General features: G+C 39.8%; 1 protein-coding gene across 1 annotated transcript in view; it reads right to left on the reverse strand.

The window, feature by feature from the left end:
• The window catches only part of MAPRE2 (microtubule associated protein RP/EB family member 2), a 170,318-nt gene that overhangs the window by 118,424 nt on the left and 38,648 nt on the right, over nucleotides 1-13,246 (reverse strand). Inside the window, exon 2 of the mRNA XM_073331254.1 lies at nucleotides 7,572-7,633. The gene's annotated coding sequence lies outside the window, so the exon portion shown is untranslated. The remainder of the gene's footprint in view (nucleotides 1-7,571; nucleotides 7,634-13,246) is intronic.

Consider the following 13,246-nt stretch of genomic DNA (forward strand, 5'->3'; position numbering starts at 1 on the left):
CTGATGTCCTGAAAGGGATAAGTGACTCTCAGAAGCCAGTAGAAAAGAAAAAAAAGTCATGCTCAAGAATTGAGGGGAGTATGCATAAAGAAGAAAGAAGGATTTTTTTAGCAATACACAAATAAATATAAATGAACATAGAATTAAATGTAATTAAAATTTGACTAAATTAAAAATTGCAAAAGGCTACAGCAGGATGCAATTAACACTGCCACACATCCAGGAACAAGCATATATAGGTCAAGTGTGATGTCTGCTGAAGAACTATAGTTAAAAACAAATTTATATAGAGCAGAAGAAATCCAATATAAAGCTCATCTCTCTCCTCGTAAAGATAGAGCTCCATTAAAAATTTAAGTGCCTCCATTTTGAGTAGACAGGAGCATACCGAAAATACATACATCTTATTGGGAAGATGGAGAGCTGGATTTACTTCCTTTCATTAACCAATGACCCACCTGTCAAATACATGGTTTAGACTTAAGAAAGAAGGATTACATGTAATTTGTTCTTACGTTAAATACAAAATACACACACACATGCACACACACACTCTAAGGTCTTAGTTAAGAAATCAAGTCAGGAAATGTGAAAGTAAAGGTTGAATGCACAATCTTAACTCTGCTCCTTTGTTAGGGTTGCCAGGTGTCTGGTTTTCGACTGGAACGCCCAGTCCAAAAGGGACCCTGGTGGCTGTGGTCAGCAGTGCTGACCAGGCTGCTAAAAGTCCGGTCGGTGGCATAGCGGGGCTAAGACAAGCTCCCTGCCTGCCATGTCTCCGCACAGCTCCTGGAAGCAGCTGACATGTCCAGCTCCTGGTTGCAGGGGTCGCCATGGGGGCTCCGTGTGCTGCCCCCACCCTGAGCACCAGCTCCGCAGCTCCCATTGGCTGGGAGCCATGGCCCATGGGAGCTGCGGAGGCAGCATCTGTGAGCACAGGCAGCACGCAGAGCCCTTTGGCCCCTCCACCTAGGAGCCGGACATGCCAGCCGCTTCCGGGAGTCGCCTGAGGTAAGCGCTGCCCAGCCAGAGCCCGCACCCCAAACTCCCTCCCACACCCCAATTCCCTGCCCCAGGTCAGAACCCTCTCCTGCACCCCGCATTCCCTCCCACATCCCACACTCCCTGCCCCAGTCTGGTGAAAGTGAGTGAGGGTGGGGGAGAGTGAGTGATGGAGGGAGCGGGGATGGAGTGAGCGGGGGGTGGGGTAGCGGTGTTCCGTTTTGTGCAATTAGAAAGTTGGCAACTCTATCCTTTGTACGTATGCATAATGATAGCCATCAATTAAGTGATAATCTTATTTTACATACAATATAATGCAGTGATGTTGTCTAGAGCCTTGCACATGTGTATCCCCACAGTGTCTGATTAGACAATTAAAGAGAATGAGCCAAATCTGAGCCTTATATAAATGGGTGGGACTCCAATGGAAGCCAATTTGCGATCTTAACTAGTAGGCACTATCAGGGTCCTGCTGTAATAAGTTTATAGGGGGCAAAATTATGTTTTCTGGGTGGTTTAGAAATCAAATTATAGCCATGCCACTTAAGCTTATATAATCTTTTGGAGGGAGATTTTCAAAGTCAAGGAGTACTTAGGTACACTGTTACTATTGAAACACAAAAGGCACTTTGAATATCTACTCCTTTATCTTTGCTTTATACCATCTTCTATTGTAATAAAAATTGTAGCCCACATGATAGTGGCTTAGTCACACTATTAGTTATGACAGAACAACTCTATGTAGGCTGAGCAGGTCATTATTATACACAGCATCTAACCTTTTATACAAGACAACAACATTTAGAGTAAACATTAGGTGAGAAATTTTTCACATCCACCTGACCCCTGTGATCCCAACACTTGAGATTTTATTGTGAGTCTCATAACATTGGTGATTTTCCTCAAGCCCCCAGCTCCTGGAATGATGTAATTACATGAGAATCTAACCTTTCATTTAATAAAAACAAGCTGCTAGCCCTCCTGCTTGCAGAGAACAGTGTGGACACAAGCGATTCCGAAAGTCAAATAAAAAGATCCCAAAATACATTTCACAGAATATCAGGGTTGGAAGGGACCTCAGGAGATCATCGAGTCCTTATATTATTTCAATTTTTAAGTCAGTCACTCTCATGGTGTGGGGGGCCTGAATCACAATTTCTGAATGTGTGGGACTGGCAACACGGATGTGCTTAATATTCAGTTGCCTGATGCAATTAAATACTGTTCCCTCAGCATTCATGCTATTCCCTAGGCATTCTCCATTCTTAGTATAGGCTTCAGTTACAGTGCGGTAATGTTATCTACTTGCAAGGCAAAACTGGAAATGTGAGGGGCATGTTGTCTGTGTGTATAGATAGATAATCTATCTTCCTACTGTATTTTCCACTGCATGCATCTGATGAAGTGGGTTTTAGCCCACGAAAGCTTATGCTCAAATAAATTTGTTAGTCTAAGGTGCCACAAGTACTCCTCGTTCTTTTTACTGTACTTTAGAAGACCCTCCATCTGATGCTCCCACTACATTTCTTAAAGAATTCATGTAAGAAAGATTATGACTAAAGCAGACTGTCAAACATTCTGTGGAGAGGATTGAACTCCATTTCTAATTATGGCCCTGTGGCAGGAACACACATATAGGACTATGTGCTTCCTTCATTCCACACCTGATCTCCCACAGATGTCAATGAGAAATTTGCACAAAGGGAGGAACAGAAGATAACCCTTATACAGCAGCTAAATTCTTAGTTACATGTCCAGGTCTTTGTCACGCTCATCAACATCACTTAGGGGGAAAATATGCTGACGTTTAGAACCACTGCTATTTCAGCCCTTTGTTTCTCTTCCTTCCCCATGTTTCTTTCATTTCTCTTCCTATTCCCTGTGTCCTTTCTTTCTTCCCTCTGCATATCCTTCCCTGCAGCAGCTCCCAGTAATTACCCACCACTTTACTCCCACCCCTTTCCATCTGCTAACATGATCAACAATTAAATAGTTGATGATATTTAAGTATCACCAGTATGCTTTTTACACTTTAGTACAGTATTGGGCAACCTGCAGCCCATCAGGGTAATCCGCTGGCAGGTCATGAGACAGTTTGATTACATTGACCATCAACAGGCATGGCTGCCTGCAGCTCCCGGTGGCCATGATTCGCCATTCCTGGCCAATGGAAGCAGCGCGGGCCACAGGGACGTGCTGGCTGCCGCTTCCCCCGGCTCTCATAGGCTGGGAATGGTGAACTGCAGCCACTGGGAGCTGCAGGCAGCCGTGCTTGCAGACAGTCAGTGTAAAACTGTCTTGCAGGCCCGCCAGTAGATTACCCTGGCAGGCCATGTGTGGAGGCTCGTGGGCCGCAGGTTGCCCACCACTGCTCTAGTAAGATTAATGGGGTTAGTTTGGGGAAAATAATACCCCTGTCTTGTTTCAGGCTGCCTGCAGACTGAGGAAGACAACATTGCATTGGATTATACTCTGCTCACATTTGGAAGGTTCTCTTTACAGCCCTAAGAGGTAGAAACTTTTTCTAAAATGAAAATTTGTTTCTGCAAAATCTGAGTGTGTCATATTGAGTCAAATATTTCCAGTGAGCCAGCTCTGGCAAGCAGGTTGGGTTTCTTAAACTGCTGAATCACAGAAGCAGAGCAATCTAGGATTTCTCTACTCAGACTGCAAGAGTGCTTAGTCATTGCTTGAATTATCTTTAATACACTAATAAATTGTTGAAATGGACAAAATGCAATACACTATACATAAACTAGAATCTGGCATCCATTTACCAAAAGCCCATAAAATGATATAATCCTAACTTTATTTTCCATTTATTTTATGCATATTTTTGAATAGCAACTAAGTAACAAAATTCAGTAAGCTGAAATGGGTCTTATTACTATGAGGTTAAGTTGCTCTATTGTAAAAAGCCTGCCTTTTAAGTATTGTAAACAAAAATATAGCAATGATATTACAATAATATATTTTGCTCATGTTGTTAGAAAATTATGTGCTGATTTTATTTAATGCAAAGTAACAAAAACCCATATATTTAATAGTTATGAGTTATAGTTAACATTGATAGCTTGGCCATTGGAATGGACTGTCATTAACTTTGAACAAAACCTTACATATGTTGCATTTTTTTTAAAAAATACTGTGGTGTTTTTTTTAAATGAGTCAGTTGCATTGATGAACTCCTGTGGGATAATTCCTGGTAGTAGGACAGTGGGGGGAAAAAAAGTCACCCTATGGTTCAGAACATTTTCAGACAAAACCATAAAAGGATATTTAGTTTGTTCAATTACTAAGTAAGGCAAGGAAAGGATACTGGTTAGCATGAAGCCATAAACAAACATTCCATTCAAGTTAACTTTGACCTTCAGGTTCAAAATTTAGATCCAAACTACAGCTCTCTTCTCATGTTAAATCAAAATTGACCATAAAACAATTGTGTCTTCATGCAGTTGTGACTGTCATAGGATGTTACCCTACACTGACTTTTGGAAGACCCAGTCACTTTCCACAGGATGGAAATGCTGTGAAAGCAATGCATTCAGCCAAAGGATTAAAGTGACTTGTTTTAGTGACCCCCTCTGGCTAATAATGAAGATGCAAAAGAAGTAGAGGAACTTTTTCCCCCGCCTGGAAGGAAAGACAGTGTTCCTTTACTCTTCCTGCTTTCAAGTCACTAAGCATATCTTTTCTACATGCAAGAAGCAGAGCAAATAATGAAAGCCTCTTATCAAGTAGATTTAGAAAGTTTTAGCTTTAGTGAAGCAAAGAAAACCTGCCAGGATATTGAAGTTGTTTTATTGTGTTCCTTTCCTGAACAAATTCTGTTTTCTAATCCACACTGGATTAGATGCTTTTGGCTGCTTGTACTGCTAGCCAGAAAATACTGAATAACTGCAAGTAAACATGGACTCTAAAGCACCATAGAAACAGCAATGTTTTTTGTTGTTAGGATGCATTCTAAATCTGTTCTTTTAAAATTCCTTGCTTAATGCATTGTATTTTTAACTGCCAATGAAAACTTTCTACATATCCTGGGGGAGTATTCTAAATGAAAGTTGTAAAACTGCCTGGATAGTTGAACTTCCTTCCCTATATGGCTATCCCTACAACTTTAACAATTAAACAAAAACCCACAAACCACCACTGAGTTGTCAAAGAAAGCATGAAAGTGCATCAAAATTCCATTGCATATTGATATGTGAAACCTGGATTTGGTCAATGTTCGGCTATAGTGCAGCTATCTTTATAGCAGTATGATAAACCTCTGGTATTAAAAAGCTGGCAGCTGGGACTTTATTTTGATATTCAGTGTTCTACAAAGTTCCACGGATTTTGGGAGGAAAGACTACAGAGTAGGCAGCAGACCAGAGGGAATACTCTGGAAAGCTGCCTGTTGGTCTGAGGGTGGGACTATTCACTCCAGGAAATCTGTATGTCCAAGATAAGTTTTATTAGGCAATGTGTAGTCACAAGCAGACTTTTGTAAAGTAGACTATATATCTCTGTTGCCTCTACACTAGTAGTTTTCTTCAGATTGCCTACTGTTTCACAGCCACCTATGGGAATGCTAGTATAATCGGATTGATTGCAGCTGAGAGTGTTTTAACAGTATCATCCAGACATGTTTTGAGCAGGGTTAGAAAATACATGATTAAAAGGACATGGCCACTCTACGTTAGGCACTTCCACTGGTGCAATCCTACCACTGTTAAAAACAAGGTGCAAGTGGAGGAAATCCATTAGAATTCCTACAGCTTTGAGTTTCTCAGCTTCTTCATGGGACCCAGATCCTTTGTTTCATCTTTGACTCATTCCAGGCCTCTTTCAGCTTCTCTTGTGCTATAGCAATTATCCACTGTTCTTAATATGAAAACTCCCAGCTTAAATATACTGCATATATCTTCTGGTTCCTCAAATTCTTTCAGCTCTCATCACTTCATTCTCAAAGCTTCTAAAGTCTGCAGTTATCCCCTTATAGCTCTCCCCATCACGGTTTCAGTCTTCTCTTTTAACTGCTCCCTCTCCCCAGACCCCCATTAAGCAAGGTTCAGCTCCAATTCTTCATCTCCTAGGAACTGTTCTAACCTAAACCTCTCAACAGATCCCAATTCTCTGCAAACATTCAGGTCTCCCCTCCTGTTGATTTGAGCTAAAAACCCACCAACTGTGCATTTGTAGCACCTTTTTACAAATATGTCTGAGCAGTTTCAAGATATTCAAAACCCTTAATCAACAGTTGAACCATCTCCCTAGTTCCCTTGTGAAAAAAGCCTTAACATTGATTAGAGAGTACAGAAAAAATATGGCTCATCTTTGCTAAAATATACAACATAAATAAAATATTCTAGCAAATGAGACATGCCTTATGCCCCCATCAAAGTCAGACTTTATAAATGGTAACATTGACAGACTTTCAAGCATTGGCAGGTGGGTTCTAAACTAAAAGTTTCTGAGCAGGGATATGTCATTTTATTTTTATGTTAAGTGCACAACTACATAAAATATAATGTGTTATAAGATATGCCATACAGTGAACTGTACTCTGTACCTTACCAAGAGAGACTGCATGGTTGCATATACTTTTGACAGCAGCACACCGCATGCTAGAAGGTGTTTTTATTTAAAAAAAAAAAAGACTATAATATTGTATTCTAGTCTTCCTTTTGGAGAAAGTTTAGAATTCAGGCTGTGTAACAAGACAGACACTTGGCAACCATGATACAAAAAGACAGTTAATATGTGACAATGTTTCTTTTATCAACCACAGTTCAAGTGATCATTTTAAAGACTTTCAAAACATTGCCATCTTGTGGACCTACCTCTAATTGTATCATTGTTCTCTGCTGTTCCTACAGGTGAGCCAAATTATGACTGTGCAAATTGCAACATGACAAATTGCAGGCTGGATAGATTAACCTAGTGTCCAATACACAACTAACTGAAAATTTACAAAGAGATGTTCCTTATCAGATATGTATTATTAACCATGTACAGTAACATTTGGTCTAGCTCTTTTTCCCCCCAGTTAAAATTGGAAAAGCTGTATTATTTCACTGGTAGAGCTGCTAACTCAATGAAGTAAAATGAGCATTGAAGAGAGAGCATAAGAAAGTTTTCCACCAGAGTTCCTGAAGCAGGAGAGAAGGACAAGAGACAAGAGAGAGAGACGGAAAGATAGGGAGAGAAAGAGATTCCTCTCCCACCTTTGGCTTCCCTCTTTATTGATTGCCCCCTCCCCCCCCGCCCTTTATTCACATTTGCAATATTTTTTCTGGAAGCAGTTGTCATTGGTGCTGCTAGCTGTGAATTTATTACAGTTAATTTGTATTGCATGGATACTACCATTTACAAAGGCAACTTATTCTGACTTGTACCTATTTATTTTTGTATGCTAGGTCTTGCTGCAAAGGAAACTCAGTATCTACTGTACACTGAATGTCACCCAACTGTTGACTTGCTCTTTAAAAATATAAACAAAATCAAAGCAATACCTCATTACTTTTAATGTCAGTCAGAACATACTGTACATTTTATCACGCTACAGAGAGAAATAAAACACTTACTTTGAGCATCCAAGCACTTTCCCTGGTTGCCGGAATGAAGTATTCCTTACAGAAATTTGGTACTAGAAGGAAAACATGACAACAATTAGCTCAGCAAGGAAATAGGAAAAAATAATGAATGGTCTTTGTCTATATGGGATATGCAGCGATGCAACCACCATGTCTGTTCTAAAAACGAAACAAGAGGAGAAACCCTTCCTCACAATACCCTAATTCAGCTGAGTTCACACAATAGCACAGTGTCTGATATAACTGCACAACAGTCACATGTGCCTCCTAGATGGTAGGAAATCTGTTAGGTCTCTTGCACCACCACATTCAGAGTTTATTCATAATCACAGGTCATATTTCTGCCCCTTAATTTTGCCAGTCTTTTCTGAGCAAGAACATAATCACAGCAAATTTATGAGCATTCCACCAAACTGATCTTCCTGGCTATGACCCACTTGAAAAAAAACAAAAAACTATATACAGTACCTCGTGGGTCTATATTCCCTACATTTCACTACATTGCTGTGTTCCACAGCTGTCCATTAGGGGGCTGAGAGGAGAGGTTATGCAGAATGCTGTTAACTAAAGCTGGGTGAATAATGGACTTTTTGGTTCAGTAGCATTCCAAAAAAACAAAAATGAAAAAAAAATGTTTAACTTTGTGTTGAACCAAAACCAACGTTTTCCAATTTTTTTCAGCCAATTGAAGACTCAGAAAACACAGAGGGGCCAAACAGAATACTTTGTTCGACCAAAGTCAAAATTGTGTTTCAATTTTGGGCATTTTAACAAAAGTAAAGGACCACAAGGGCTTGTCTATATGACCAGTTAGTGCATGGAAGCTGGGGTGTAAGTTTACCTCACACTAACCTGCTGCGCACTAACTGTCCATATGGCCATGCACTATAAGATCACTAGTGTGCTTTGATCTATTCCCATTTCAAAGCAGGGTAGATCAAAATGCACTAGGGAACTTTTAGTGTGGACTGTTTGTATGCATCAGGCTAATGTGAGGTAAACTTACACCCCTGCTTGCCATGCACTAACCATTCATATAGACAAGACCTGTGTTCATAAAACAGAAGGGACAGGGAAGGGAAGGTGCCTCTCTCTTCTGTTGAAGCAATTCCATGTTGCATCAATAGTTAGTCACTGGAGCAGGGACTTAAACTTGGGTCTCCCAGAGGAGTGCCCTACCACTAGGCTACAGAGTCACTTCTCACTCTTTCCTGGCCCAATGACTATTCGTTGTCATCATGAATGACTACGAATGGCAAAGAATTCCTGAATAATTTCAAGTCAACCAAAACTGCATTTTTCAGAAAATAAGCTATTTTTCAAAAAAAATAAAAATAAAAAATATCCCCTAGCTCTACTGTTGATGCAATCTGAATCAGGTGGCATCTTTTACACTTGGGCATGTATTTAAGAATTTAATGACTCAGGGATAGGTATTTTCTTTTGAGTTTCAATCCCTGTGTTCTGCTTCTGTGCCTCAGTGGACTGGACGCTTCCCATCCTATTAAGCAGATTTTTTTTTCTTCAAGCACTGGGAATTTAATTCCACATGATGCAATCCTTACAACAAATTATAACGTGAAAGACAGGACCTATGCATGCTAGAAAGTTTCCTCTCCTGGCTTTGAATGTCTTCACCACTTTTTGCAAAAAGAAAACAGGATATAAAAACAATTTTTAGCAATTGGAAGGGAATTTTAAAGGGGCCAAAAGTGTCTGACAGTCACTGTTTGCACAATGAATGAATGACTACCCCAGCCACAACAGGTTGCATAAATGGATAAATTCAGGGTATGTCTCACTGCAACAAAAAGATGTGATTGTGGCATGTGTAGAAATACCTAAACTAGTTGTGATCTACAGTAGAACCTCAGAGTTACAAACACCAGAGTTACGAACTGACCAGTCAGCTACGCACGTCATTTGGAACCAGAAGTATACAATCAGCAACAGTAGAATCAAAAATACAAATACAGTACTGTGTTAAATGGAAACTACTAAAAATATAAAGGGAAATTAAAAAAAAAAAGATTTGACAAGGCCAGGAAACTGTTTCTGTGCTTGTTTCATTTAAATTAAGATGGTTAAAAGCAGCATTTTTGTTCTGCATCGTAAAGTTTCAAAGCTGTATTAAGTTACTGTTCAACTGTAAACTTTTGAAAGAACAGCCATAGCGTTTTGTTCAGAGTTACAAGCATTTCAGAGTTCTGAATAACCTCCATTCCCGAGGTGATCGCAACTCTGAGGTTCTACTGTAATTAGCTAGCTCAAGTAACACTAGCAGTGAAGCTGCAGCAGTACGTGCAGCTGCATTGGCTACACCGGCTTGCCAAGGTACCCTGGTTACATCCTTGAGCAGCCATCACGTGTCCTGACGTGCTTTCGCTGCTATTGTTACTGAAGGTGGCTTTGATGAAAGCTAGCCTGAGTATATCTATATGCGCTGCAATCATACTTTTGACAGCAGTGTGGACATACCCTCAGCCATAGCCATAAAGTGTGAACTAGCAAACAAACATACTGCTGTATGGGATCATTCTGCTGGCTACAAGATAAACTGGTGAAGAGTCATTGGACTATCTCAAAAGTACAGATATAATGGGAGCAGAGTTCTGCTCAGGTAGAATAGCACCAGCAATTGTAGGATGGAGCCGAATTCAGTGTTCCCTTCAATTCCAAAAAACCCAAAGGTATCCTTGTTGATTCAGATCAATTCACAGGAGAGACACTGACAGAGTACACATCTGAAAATTCCAACAAGCATGTGGCAGATTTTTCATGCCTCTTTATGCCTTAGTAATTTAAAACACATTTTTGATCCGAATCTTTTGATTCTCTTCCCGTGCCTTAATTTCACGTTGCACATTGACATGAATAAAGGCTACAGGCTGCTAAAAGTTTTCCTCCCCTTGTTCACAAAGCCACCAATAAATCTTCTGAGTGATCAAAAAGAAAAGTGTTACACTATTAAATACAGTCTTGTCCTGCTGAATGACTTAACAGGCACAGAAGGAGGACAAACATGCACTGTTCCTCACAAGTGGCTAGGATATGCTCACAGCCCTTACCTCTAAGAGGCATCAGATTTCATCCCCACAGAGCAGCCAGCCAGCTCTACCCCTTGGAATATAATTCCCTTTTGCTGAGCTCCTCCAAGATGGAGATGCATATAGAGATAATACATGGATCCAAGACCTTGGGAACTATGAATGAAGATCACTTCTGCGCTCTCATGAAGGCCTAATTCCCTTCCAATGCTTTATAAGCTTCCTACCTCTTTCTGTAAAGGCTTTATGACACCATAACTATCTTCCAGCTGGGAGGGTGCCATAGATCTGGCTTCAGAGTCAGTTAATATAATTTCTGTTACTATTAGTATGACAAGTACTGCCAGTCAGTACACTAAGTATCTATGTAAATAGTAGGTCTAACAGTAGTAATTGAGTAGATGAGATTTACAAAGTGTGTCCATTTTGCATTATTGTTCATATATAATTTGATAGCACAGGCTACCACACTTTGTGGAACTGTTATTTCTTCCAGCGGTTTCTTCCCTTTGCCACTTTAGTAGGCAATGCTACTTTTTGATCATGAGAACAAGTCTCTCCTCTCTTTTTGTTTGGTAGAGAGAAGTAGAAAATGTCTGCATTTCAGTTGCTCCTGTCACACTGATTAAAGTCTTTCCTACTTGCATTTTCAATGTGTCTGATATCTGCTGGCTTCTACATCTTGTGTGCAATCACTGAAGGAGTATGTTAAGCATCTGTCTGTAATAGTTGGCTAGTCTGGTGCTCCTGCATGTTTTGATCTGTTTTTACCAGTCGGCTGTCTGTTTTTAGAGTTAGGTGTAGTAATATGAGTATGAATGAAGTTGATCAGATTTCTGGGTCATGCATTAGTGCTGCTCACCAACTTTACATATTACTTCAGAACCCAAGCTCATGTCATCGCACCATGCTGGTGTTCCATGCATGGAACAACGAGGCAAGAAGCGTGGGATCCGAACCCACATTTTCCACTGAGGAGTGCACTGAGCTACTACTTTGAGGCTGAACTGAAGCTATATTGTAAACTCAAAACCAAAAGTGACTAGACTTAATCATTTCCTATTAAACTGTTAGAGGGGTTACAATTTGGAAAAGTAACCATGACCATTGCACAGGACAGGACTTGAAGATTACTGACAAGGTGGGGTAAATGGCATGAGGCACATCAATAACTAGGAAATAACCTGCACTTCTTTTATTAGAGGATGGCTGGCAGTAACTGCTATATCTAAGGATACCATTTCCATTATACGCCCCTTTGCACATACTCCGCTTTACAGCACAATTTTGCTGCTGAAACTTCTCAAGCTCTCTCTCTGCCATAAGTAGCTTTTTTTTTTTTTTTATAAAGACAGTTTAGGCAAAATTCTGTAGGTTTTAGTTTGGCAAGGTAAAAAAAATACTCAGTTTTTCCCATTTAAGAAATTCTACAGACACTTCTTTAAGTCACGACTATAGCAAAAACTACTACAGTTAGAAACTTAACATGAGGAGAGCCCAATGAAAATTAGCAATTCATGGCTTTGATGTTACCAAAGTTATAATCCTTCAGAAATTGGTTACTGAGTATTGAATGATGGAAAATTTTGTTTAAAGATGTGCTGTATTCTTGGAGATGCATTGTAAATTAATTCACAGCAAATAGTGTGCAACTTTCAAAATCATTTTGACAGATACATTTTAAATGTTCCTGTCTTTAGAATTACTAGCCTTATTGAAGCCAATCAGTTTGGTAGACTTAAAAGCAGTTCTTTAAGTATTTGTAAGCAATTCCTTCAGTCACCTAAACTCGTACACGTCCATATATATCATAACATGCACAGGCTAGGAACATCATAAGTTTAGTTTGCAATTTTAAGATACTAGGCCAATTTTTCACCAATGACTGCATATTAAGATTACAAGTATGTAGTTTACTGGTAACAATAAAAAGCACTAACTAGCTTTGGCTGTCTGGTATGTTATGGAACTGGCGATTTATTTTGAAGAATGTTTTAAAATTAGTTAATGCAACATTAGGGTTGCATAGTTAAGCACTTAAAAAAAATCAAATAGGCAAGTGTGGTCCTAAAGAGTGACTATGTAAAAATGCCACCATTGTACTCCAGAGAGCTGCCCACTATCTGCATCTGGAATCATCTTATCTACCCAGTAGATGGTCTTCTGGTTAAGGCACTAGACTGATACTCAGGACATCTGGATTCTATTGCCACTTCTGCCTCAGTCTTACTGTGCAACCTCTGTGCTTCAGTTTTCCCATCCAAAAATGGGAATACTTCCCTACCTTACATGGATATTGTGAAGATAATTAAATTAATGTTTGGGGGATGTTGAGATATCAGGTAAGAGCTATAGAAAATAAACTTGCATTCCTCTTGGTAGCACTGCTGAGATAACAGCAAAGAGTATGAGCAGGATACTATTCCTTCTTGTGTATAAGAAGTATTGGTTACTTACTTGCAAACAATTACACATGTACAAAGCCACTGAAGACAGATACCACAGATGTCAGAGGACTTAATTTGAAGACAGTAAGTTTGCACAGGTGTGACTGAGGTCATAGGATGGTCCAGTAGTTAGAGCGCTCACCTGAGACTCTGTGACCTGCCTTTGCCACAA

This window comes from Lepidochelys kempii, chromosome 2, assembly GCF_965140265.1.
Source record: "Lepidochelys kempii isolate rLepKem1 chromosome 2, rLepKem1.hap2, whole genome shotgun sequence".
NCBI lineage: Eukaryota > Metazoa > Chordata > Testudines > Cheloniidae > Lepidochelys > Lepidochelys kempii.